The following is a 12,253-nucleotide window of genomic DNA, read 5'->3' on the forward strand; positions in this document are numbered from 1 at the left end:
TTAAGAGGACACTAATAATATGCAAATTCTGTAAGATTTTGATTTTCATTCTATTACACTCTTATGGAATGAAGACAAAGATTTCCTCAGAGTAAATTCAGACTGCTCCTGATAACTGCTCTCGATAGACTGCCCTGGATTTAACTATATAGTCATGAAAGGTTGATACCTTAATTCCAACAGTTTCTTTGAAAACAGTGCTTTAAATAGAGGTAGTCATTCAACAGAATATGACTCAGCAATGGAATGGAATGGTTTAGTGAACCATATTGATGAATTAATCTCAAAAAAACCATTCTAAGCAGAAGAAGCAAGACATAAAGTACATATGACATTGGTCCATTTACATGAAATTTTTAACAGGCAAAATTTACCTGCAGTGAAGAAAAGATTATCTGGGAAGAGGGCTAGTGGCACTTTCTGACATGATAATGTAATATGACTTGACAGGGATTTGCATTACACTGGCATGTGCATTTTGCAAACATTAGTGCATGTACACTTGAGGTATCTATGTTTCATTGTAAATGTCTCATCAAGAGGCAATCCATAAAAGGATATTAAGCTCTATTTGAGGATTGCCATAGTATTAAGGGGAAGTGTACTGATGTTTGAAATTTAGCTTGAAATGTACCAAATATAAGATGGATGGATGCATGAGAGAGAGGGAGTGAGGGAGAGAGAGAGGGAAGAAGAGACGGAGGGAGGGAGGGGGGTCAGGTTGATGGGTGATGGGTGGGTGGATGGGTGAATGAAGGGACAGACAGATTTGTGATTAAGCAAGTATATAAAATGTTAAATATTCAACCTCACTGTATTTGAACATGTTGATAAAGAGACACACAAAACTGAAATACCATGCAAATGACCATTCTTTTGAACAAGAATGTGGTAGTTCCAAAAATGACTGCTGTTAACAGGCTAGGGTTTGAATAATTTAAAGCACAAACCTAATTGTATTTTTATTCCAAAACCCTTTTTCACAGAATTACAAGCTTTAAATAATTGCTGGAATAATCCCGCAGAGGGAATGCTTCTTGGGTTTATGTTATAAGTTTATGGTATAGCCATGCAATATAAATATGTACAAAATCATGGATAAATCTCAGAAAAAAAGTACTAGAGTTTTCTGCCAAACCCAGGCAACTGGTCAGCCCTTTGCTGCCCACTTCGGCTACTGAGGACCTCAGCTTTGCATCAAAAGTCCCAGCTGTGGCTTTGGACAACATGAAGGTCATTTAGGATTGCAGGGCTATATTATTTGACCTTGATTTCATTAATACTCATAATGGAGTAGTTTGAGTGCAAGATGACCAACTAGGCAGCTTCAAAAAAATGGTTGACCAGTGCAGGAAAAGATGTTCAACATCACTAGCCATTAGGGAAAATCAAATCAAAACCACAATGAGACACCATTTCATACCCACTCAAATGGCTTTTCTTAAAAAGCCAGAAAATAACAGGCTAGAAAAGGATGTGGAGAAATTGGAAATTTCTTTCATTGTTGGTGGGAGCATAAAATGATGCAGCTGCTATGGGAAACAGTCTGGTGTTTCCTCAAAAAGTTAAACACATTTACCATATGAACCAGAAATTCCATTCATAGGCATATACCCAAAAGAATTGAAGGCAGGGACTCCGATATTTATACACTAATGTACATAGCAACATTATTCACAATAGCCAAAAAATGGAGACTGCCCAGGTGTACACTGACAGATGAAAGGATGAACGAAATGCAGTATATATATAAAATGGATTATTCTTCAATCATAAAAAACAGTGAAATCTGTGAGGCCTACTACAACATGGATGAACCTTGAAAACATTATGCTAAGTTAAATAAGCCTGGAAAAAAGGGACAAATGTTGTATGATTCCATGTATAAGAAATTATCTAGAACAAGCAAATTCACAGAGACTGAAAGTAGATTAGAAGTTACTAGGGGCTGGGGGAGAGAGGTATTAGGGAATTATTGCTGAAAGGTTAAAGAATTTCTGTTTTGGGTGAAAGGGTTTGGATAATGGATGGTGATGATGATGGTTGCACAATATTGTAAATGTGATCAATGACACTGAATTGTGCTCATAAAGGGATTAAAATCGCACCTATGTTAAATGTAGATGTCAGCACAAAATAAAATACAGTTGCACCAGTGAAAGAGACAGGGAAAAAGAGTATATGCTCTATGATTCCTTTTATATAAAATTCTACCAAAAAAATCCTAATCTATATTGACAGAAAGCAGGTCAGTGGGTGAAGTTTCATGGTGGAGCAGGGATGTGGGTGTGATTACACAGGGGCACAAGGAAATGTTTGCTGGTGATGGATATGTTCACTATTTTCATTGTTAAGATGTTTTCATGGGTTTGAAACTAGGGCAAAACTCAGTCAACTGTACATTTTAAATACATACTATTTGCTGTGCATTTTTTTAGAGCTCAATAAAATAGTAGAAAAATCAAGGCAATGCACAAGCTATTAGATTTTCATTTTCTTAATTAAGTAAATATTCAAGGACTTTCCACAATTATTGGTATTCAACTTAGGAACTTCAAGCCAGTTCATCACTGAGAATAAAAAAGAGAAATCCAGAACTTACATCAGTAAGGAATTCTAGTTTTTCAGTAGTGAATTCATAAACTGCTTTAATCAAGTCCGTTGAAAAATATCTAAAAGTACACCCACCCTGTAGAAAGAATAGACAAAAGGACAAAGACCAATTACAATTCTGTACAACAGATAACCATGAGAGAATGCTTAGCTGTGAGGAGACAGGTAATGGCTGTCAATATTGACAGAACTGAGAGGCTAGATAGCGGCGGTGTAATTACACTGAGGTCTTCACTGCAATGAAAATCAAGTACGGAATACTGTTAGGCAGAAAAAAATAAAATAAAAAGGAATATATTTAGAATGAAACCACTTAATGTTTTTTTCATCATTCAGCTTCATTCCTTCATACAGGACACATAATGCCAAACTTTTCAAGTAGATAGAGGATCTGCAAAGTGTGGACTGTAAGTATACTGTGAGATAAAAACTATGAGAATCTAATCTGATTAGAAACCCAATTCTAACAAGAATTCACCTTTAAGTTTCTTGAGTGTATGACTAGTGCAGCAAAAGGCAAAGATAACATTCTTTGAAAAAGTATATTTCATGAGTGTAAAAGTGAAAATAAATTTTTTATGTATTCACAATAATCCACACACCAAGCTTCAGTTTCACATCAGTTAACACCACTCAATGTGATCCTAGCAATGGAAGAACTTTTACGATGGTTGTGGAGGCAGTGGCAACTGGAGATTCTGAGGAGAGGGAGAGGGAAAAATAGGTGTGGACTTGGGATTGTCCCAAATGACATTGCAATGACAGATATAGGCCCTTGTATATCTTGTAATAACTTGTAAAAATGTGCGGGAGAGAGTTGTAAACTACAATGTAAACTATAATCATTACTTAATGACAGTGCTCCCAGATATGTTCATTAATTGTGGCAGATGTACCACACTAATGAAGGATGTTATTAATGTGGGAAAATATGTGAGCAAGGCACATGGGAATCATCTAATTTTTGTATGTGTATCATTTATGTAATCTAAGTTTCTCTTAAAAAAATTAAAAAGTTCATTGGGGAAAAAAACCCTCTACAGGCGAGTGGATGGAACTCAGTGTTTGAGCACCTGCTTCCCATGCACAAGGTCCCATTTTTGATACTCAGTACTTCCTGAAAAAAATAAAAAAGATAAACCATCCTCTCTAGAGGACTGTATGTAGCTCACTGGTTGAGCAAACACTTCACATGTCTCTCTGAACTACCTCACACTTTCATATTCAGAAGCCACCATCAGAAAGGGAACAATAGCTCTTGGCACAATCATTAGGCATGTGGGTCAAACACTCACAAAAGCCAAATGCCAAATGCCATCTTAGTCACATCCTGGTAAAGCATCCCCGTTCCTGAACACTTGCTCTATCTGGTAACTGTCTAGACACCAGTATGCACAGTGGAGCACTAGTGATATTGACGGGGCACTAAAAGCTGCAGTTCTGAGGTTAATATCTGAAACACACAAAAAAATCAATACTGCAGAATGCAAGCGAAGACACAATAACAATCACCTTGAGAGCTAAGAAGAGCTGATTTTAAGTTTCTTATGTGGAAAGCTTGAAAATGAAAGAAGAGGTTGAGGGGAAAACCACCTTTTTCTTAGGAAAATCTGAGTGAATCCGGAAAAGAAATCAGAGATATATGAAGTAAAGAAGGACATTTGCTTTTGTTTGAACTTTGTCCCTGAGACCATGAGAATGGAAATTATCTCCATGTCCAAACACCCGTCTTTCTGATGCTCGATTTTAACCCGTAACTCACCTCGGCCAAAGAATCATCAATTTGATTTGGAAAATCACGTAGCATATTGCTTCAACAGAACAAATTCTGTATAAATAACTCTCAGGAGACAGGTAAATAAGAGCCACTCCCCTGTATGGATATTATTCCGGAAAAGCAGGAGAATGGACAAGACCCTGACAGAGCCTTGACCTTTCTAGGGGAGACAAAGCCAGGCAAATGAACAACCGAGCAAGGCAGAGAAGACAATGCCAACAAAGCATCTTGGAAACATTCTCAAACAGAGATTCCCTCTGGCTGGGCCTGGAGGATGTACTTCCAAAAAGTGCAGAGACTAAGAGTTGACCTTAACCCTCAAGGATTTCTAGAGGTGGACATGACCAGAAGGGATGGTCGTGGTCGGACTCAAGACAGGTGAATTTGTCCAAATGCTCAAAGTTGAGGTCAGGAGAGAGAGAGCTTACCTGTGTGAAAAATGCAGCAAAGTCCCCGACCCCACAATTGTTCCAAGAGTAAAGGTTATTTACAAATAAACAGTTCTTTCCTTTGTTAGTATTCACAGAAGCAGAATAGTTTCTTCTTTGTGTTGAGTGAAGTGACCAGGATTCTGTTCCTACATGTGAATGTACATTGAGTCTTTCTAGATCCCTGCCTAGGAATCTGGGATATACTAAGCAAACAAACAAACAACACCAATTTCTCTTCATGGGGTTTCTCCAAATCTTGTTGTTCCTCTTCTTTTTTGTGGGGGGAAGGGAGAGTTTCCTGTTTTTTAAAAGTGAATTGTTACAGTTGGAACCGAGTTTTTCTCTATGGTTGGACAAACCTAAGGACATCAAAGAAGGACCTATCCTTCTCTGGGTAAATCAACAGGCTGCACGTGACACATTTCAGGCTGGAAGGATATTAACTCAGCTCCTTCCTGGTCATTTTCCTTGCAAAGCTCCCCTCCCCTCCTTGTATACATCCAAGCAGGCTATAGGCACTTATTTCCACATCTGATTGACTTCTCAGGGTTCCCATCAAAACAATTGGCACTGATCTCCTGTGGGAAATCTCCAGAAGCAATGGTCATCTGAAGGAGGTGAAGGAAAGGGATGACCCAGAAGTTGCTAAAAGCCACAAAGAAACAGGAAAGTACAACGTGCAGACAGCATTTTGTTTTTTTTAACAGACAAGCAATAATGCCAAGGATTAGGTACCACCCTTCCCAGGGTTGTCAAGCTTTCAAAATAACATAGTTCTAGGAAAAAAGCAAAGTACACACGGGTTGAACTCTAAATTTGCACAGCCTGAAGCAGGATCTTAAACAGAGCTTCCAGGAGCAAAAAGCCTAACATCGGAGTAATATATATATATATACACACATATTTTAAGGAGGCCCTAGCGATTGAACCCAGCACCTCGTACATGTTAATGAGACAAACAACCACTGAGCTAAATCCACCCCCCAATGAGAATTGGTGTTTTCGTTTTGTCTTGAAGCTGTACCCATGATGCAACCTGGGACCTGTACATGAGAAACCGATTCTCAACCACTGGAGCTACATCTGCTTCTGAACAGGGTCTTACTTTTAAAAGCTAGAGCTTAGCTGTTCAACGTTTCCAACATTTCAGCCTTTCCCATGCCTGGAACAAGCAAGGCCGCAGACCCAGAAGTCGAAGTGGGCAGCAGTTCAGTCTTGTTAAGAAACCTGCGCTGAAGTCCTGGGTCTGCCAGGGAAGAGCTGGAGCCCAAAGACCTCCAGGAACACCAAATTCCTAAACCACAGTATTTTAACCGCCCAATAACCAGGAAGGAACTTATGTCTGCTCAATGTTTGCTCACACTGGTGGGTGGGTGACCAGGCACCTGCCAGGACAAGACAAGCAGAAGGAGCCAGAAGAGGTGCCCCAGCACCTCCATGTCAGCAGATCCAGGGATACAGGACCAGTAGCAGAGGAGGGACAGGGGAGGGGGGCAGGGAGGGAAGGGGCAGGGGCGGGGGGAAATAGGGGGTGGGAATCTGGGCAGGAGGGAATGGGGGTGGGAATCCGGTGGAAACAGGTGGACACGCTGGAGAGGGTTTGTAGGAGGGTTCAGAGACAGGTCAGTAGATTAGCAGGTCAACAGGTTAATTAATAGCAAGTCAGCAGGAAGCAAGGAGTGGAAAAGAGGGACTGGCAGGAGCAGGAGGAAGACGAGAGCTCCTTCTTCCTCTGAGTCTTCTCCTGTTTGACCGCTCCCTTGGCAACGGGGCTTTATAAACCCTCTCCCTCGTCCAATCACGTCCCTTGAAACCTTCATGCGCCCACATTCTTATTAACCACTATCCGCCCCCTCCCCCTGATTCCCTCCTTGTGCCATCCTAAGGACAGCTCCTCTCTGGAGCCTTTGCGGACCTTCTGAATTCTGGTCCTTCCCCAACCAGCTCTTCCTGTCTTCCCCTATGCCCCAACCAATTCCTGCTTTGTGGGATCCTCCCTCCTCTATGGAAATCCCTTGTTTTTAACCCGTTTCCAAAGTCAGTCTCTGCTCTAAGTCCCCTTCCTAGGGTATAAGAAACATCAGCACAGCCAACCCAGGGTAGGCTAGCTACAGAGCACTTTGCATGCATCCAGGACCTGTAGCTTCTCACTGCAGCATCTGTTGAGGTTACCAGTCAACTTCATAGCTCAACAAAACACTTTGGTGTTGTGAGATATGAAAATGATTAAACTTTTTTTTTCTCTTCATGTTTTTCAATAAGGAGACCTTGACTATGTCACTTAAGTAATCTATGTTTATCTGTATATCTTTTTGGACACTGGAGGAATAACTAAGTTAGTAGTTGGAATTTCATGAGATTAAAGTGTCTAGACAGAACATTTTAGGAGTTATGCTCCCATAACTAGTTGAGCTGCCTTTTCTGTTACTTTACTTTATGAATTTGAAATAAAGATATTAAAAATGGGTGGGGAGCGGAGGCAGGAATGAGCTTGAAGAGGCTGCCACTGACCCAATCAGGACAACCTGAACATTAAAATGAATCATGGCAACAATGCTTTATAACACATTGGAAACAGCAAAAAGAAGTAACCACGAGTCGCCCATATACTTAAATGTTTAAATAGGAGGCTGGAAGAGGAGAAATCTCTTCTGTACAGGAGATTACCAAGAATTGAAGGTAAAAGGAATAATAATGGAAATAGCAAATTACCATCTTCTGATGATCAATGGAATAATGATTTGAGCCCCAAATCATCGATGCATGCTAAAGTCATTGGGGGGAAGCAGATATGGCTCAAACCCTTGGGCACCTGCCTCCCAAATGGGACATCCTGGGTTTGGTGTCCAGTGACTCCTAAAGAAGATGAGCAAGTCAGCGAGCTGACAAGAGAGGCTGTAGTGAAAGGGTGATGCAACAAGATGATCACACAAGGACACACAATGAAAGACATAGAACTCAGGGAGTGGAGGTGGCTCAAGTGATTGGGTGCATCCTTCCCACATGGGAGGTTGAGAATTTGGGTCCTGGTGGAGCCTAGAAAAAAGGTAGACATGAAGACAGTGAGTGTGAAACAATGGGGTGTGGGGGTGGGTATAAATAAATCTTTAAAAAATTAAAAAAACAGTCACTGGGAAAAGAAGGTTGAAGAAAGGATATGGATAGTGGAGACCATTGCAAGCAAATAGTCAAACTTAGTATCATTAATAATAAACTGTTTTCATATGGCTCCTGATGGTGAGACAGTGAGGACAGGATATCATCTAGATAGTAAAGGAATGAAAAAAAGGGGGAAATAGCATAGAAAAGTCTGGGAAAAAAGAAAATACATTACAAAATGGTGACTGTAAACTGAAAATTAAGAGGATAACATTGAGTTTAAAGAATCAAAGTTCTTATTAAATGCTGACAACTGTCAGATTATATTAAACCCACCAAGAACAAAAACACAAATGTATGCACTTTATATGAGATATATCCATAGCTTAAGGATACAGAAAATTTTAAAATCAATCACTAAATAACTAAAATACTAATTAAAAGAAAGCTGCTCTGGTTGTGGTAATATCACTTAAAATTATTTACGGGAAAAGCATTAGTAAACATAAGGAGGGTTTTCACAGAAGATAAGAGGTTCAGTTCACCAGAAAAGAAATCACAATGTAAAATTGTGGCTACAAACACATAAAGCAAAATGTGGCAAAACAACAAGTAGACATAGTCAAATCCATCCTAGCAAAGTGGAAGATTTTTATATCACCTCTCAGTAATTGCTTTAATAAGCAGATTAGAATTCAGGAATGATTTAGAAGATTGAACAATAAACAAACTAGCTTTATAAGTACATGTGGATAGTACACTGACCCACTGTGGAAGTTACATTGTTTTCAGCACACATGGTATATTTACAAAAATTAAACATAACTTGGCCCTAAAAAAAGTATCTATAAATTTCTGAATAGCAAAATCACAGGACACATTTTCTTGAATCATGACACCACTGGCTAGAAATCAGTGATAAAATATAACTAGAAAGCCTACAAATGTGTGGAAACGGAAAAGTACACTTTAATTTTTGTGGTCAGTCATAGCTTCTCCCCTTTCATTTCTGATTTTATTTATTTGCATCTTCCCTTGCAACAGCAGAATGAACATTCTTCTCAAGTCCACATGGAAAATTCTCAAAGAGAGACCATATTCTATGCCACAAAAAACCTCAACATATTTAATGGAATTGAAATCATACAAAATGGTTTTTGGCCAAAATATAAAACAATTAGATATCAATCACAGAAAGAAATTTGGGCAATGGACCTATATGTGCCAATTAAACAACAAGCACTGAAATAATCAGTGAGTCAAAAAAGATATCACAAGAAAAATCAGAAAATAATTGAAATGAACGGAAATGAATTTACAACACACCAACACTTATCGATTCATCAATACAAGGCTTAGATGAACTTATAGCATATACATGCCTATATTAAAAAAGAAAAACAAATCAACGCAATAATCTAACCATACATATTAAAAAGTGGAAAAAGAAATGCAAACTAAATCTAAATTAAGCACAAGAGAAGAAATAATTAAATTAGAGCAGAAATTAAAGAAATAGAGAAGAAAAAACAAGAGTGAAAATCAACCAAGCCAAAAGTTGGTTCTTGGAAAATTTCAATAAAATTGACAAATCTTTTGCTAAATTAATCAAAAGAAAAAGAAAGAAGACTCAAATAACGAAAACCATCAATTGTAACAAATGTACCACACTAATGAAAGATGTTTTTAATGAGGGTAATTGTGGATGGGGGAGAGGGTGGGGTATATTGAGTTCCCTGTATTTTTGATATATCATTTAAGTAATCTAAGCCCTCTTTAAAAATAAAAAATTAACTAAAAAAACCAAAATAGACAGGACATTACTACCAACCTTGCAGGGTAAAAAAGAATTTTAAAAGATATTATGAAAAGTTGTATACCATTATATTAAGTAACAGGTGAAATGACACATCACTAGAAAAAGACAAATAACTGAAACTGACTTAAGAAGAAATAGAAACAGTTTAATTGGACGTAAGCAAGTAAAGACATTGAGATTGTAATTAAAAAAGTATCCACAAAGAAAAATGTTTTGAAACAAGGTAGAGTTGGTGGTTGCACAATACTGGGAATATACTAAATGTTGCCGAATATCTCACTTTAAAATGGTTAATTTTCTGTTTGAGAATTTCACCTCAACTTTTAAAAAAATACCCACAAAGAAAAGCTCATCCCCAAAGCTTTGACTGGTTATTCCCAGAAAACCTGTGAAGAATTAATATCAATATTATATAAACTCGTCCAAAAAAATGGAAGGGGAGGGAATACTTACAACTCATTATATAAAGCTATCATTACCTTGATACCAAAACAATACAAAATATGACAAAACAAAAAACTACAAACCAATATCTCTTAAAAGTATAGAATAAAATTGTTTTAAAAAAAAACTGCTAGAATACCAAATAAGCAACATATAAAATGAATTATATGCCATGACTAAATAAGATTCCTGTGAGATTCTCCAGGAGTACAAGGTTGGTTTAACATCTGAAAATCAATGAACTTAATTCATGATAACATTTGATTTAAAAGGAAAACAAAAAAGCAGTCATCTCAATACATGCAGTAAATGATCTGATAAAATTGCACACTGTTTCATGATAAAGACACTCAACAAACCAGGAATAGAAAGAAACTTTCTAAACCTGGTGAAGGAAAACAATTAAAAATAAAAATTCATAGCTAACATCATGCTTAACGATGAGAGATTGTATGCTTTCCCTTAAGATCAGGGAAATGTCAAGGATGCCCATTCTCACCACTTGAATATAACATTTTAATTGATGTCTAGCCAGTGAAAGTACACAAGAAAAGAAATAAAAGGCATCCAAATTGGAAAAGAAGAAATAAAACTCTCTCTATTCACAAATAACATTATTCTGTATACAAGATCTTGAGGAATCCATCATAAAACAAAGTAATAAAAGAGTTCAGCAAGGTTGCAGGACACAGGATATTATACAAAAACCAATTTTATTTCTATACACTTTCAATGAGTAATTAAAAAAATGAAATTAAGAAAATAATTCTATGTATAATATCAAAAACATTTTTAACTAGAAATAAGTTTAACAAAAAAGTAGAAAACTAATACTCTGAGAACTACAAACTATTGTTGAAAGAATTCAAAAATCTAAACAAATGAAAAAAATACCATGTTCATGGATTGTAGGACTTGGTAAGATGGAAATAACCCCCAAATTGATCTACATATTCAATGAAATCCCTGACAAAATCCCAACTAAATTATTTTCAGAAAATCACAAACTGATCCTGTAATTCATATGGAAACTCTAGGAACCCAAGTTAGGGCAAACAACCTTGAGAAAGTAGAACAAATTTGGAAGACTCACACTTCCTGATTTCAAAACATACTACAAAATAACAGTAATTAAGACAGTATGAACTGCCATGAAGATTGACATGTTGGTCAATGGAATAGACTTGGGGATCTGGAATTACAAAGGTGCTGTTTTAGTTTGCCAAAGGGGCTGATGTGGATTACCAGAAATGTTTAGGCTTTTATAATGGGGATTTATTTGGGGTAAAGGCTTACAGTTCTGAGGCCATGAAATGTCTAAATTGAGGCAGCATCAGAGGCACTTTCTCACCAAACTCAGCTACTGTTGATCTTGCTGTCTGGCCAAATGGTGAAACAAGATAGTCACCAATCTATGCCAATGTGCCTGCCTTCCCTTCCAGAATCTGTCACTCAGAGCTCACCTGTGACACAACTAGTCATAGGCATGTCTCTCTCCAGACCTCCTCTATGAGTCTCAGTAGCTCTGCTTTCTTTCTAAATTCAGCTTCAAGCTATCAGACATATGGCTCATTTCTCCCTGGGGTTCAGCATCTTGAGCCTCTTGGGGGCTTCTTTCCATGTAGTTCAGCCTTGGGCCAAACTGGAGTCATTTCTTTCACATTACAGTACCAAATATGGCACCTTCCTTTTCCTCTATGTAACTATCTTTCCTGTGTCTCCATTTATATCAGATTGGGCAAGAGGGTGGACACTCAACTTGAGGTACTGAAGTAGTCCAATCAAAAGGACCAAAGCAATTTTATCAAGTAATCTAATCAAAGTTCCTTCAACTGAATTTAGTGAGTCTAAGTGTAACATACACACAGGAATCGATTAGTTCAAAATCTTAATCTTTCTTTTTTTGGATTCACAAAATTCAAACTATCACTGGTGCCAAGACCGTTCAGTGGGGAAAAACAGCCTCTTCAATAAATGGTTCTGGGACAACCAGACAGCCACTTGTGGAGGAATGAATTGGATCCTTACATCAGTCCACACACAAAAATTAATTCATAAAGGAGTAAAGAT

The 12,253-nt window shown here is 37.7% G+C and overlaps 1 protein-coding gene across 1 annotated transcript in view; it reads right to left on the reverse strand.

The window, feature by feature from the left end:
* Positions 1–12,253, reverse strand: part of LOC139437447 (septin-14-like) — a 104,543-nt gene that overhangs the window by 76,721 nt on the left and 15,569 nt on the right. The window contains exon 3 of the transcript XR_011647249.1: positions 2,603–2,689. The gene's annotated coding sequence lies outside the window, so the exon portion shown is untranslated. The remainder of the gene's footprint in view (positions 1–2,602; positions 2,690–12,253) is intronic.

The sequence above is a fragment of the Dasypus novemcinctus genome, chromosome 23, assembly GCF_030445035.2.
Source record: "Dasypus novemcinctus isolate mDasNov1 chromosome 23, mDasNov1.1.hap2, whole genome shotgun sequence".
Taxonomy (NCBI): Eukaryota; Metazoa; Chordata; class Mammalia; order Cingulata; family Dasypodidae; genus Dasypus; species Dasypus novemcinctus.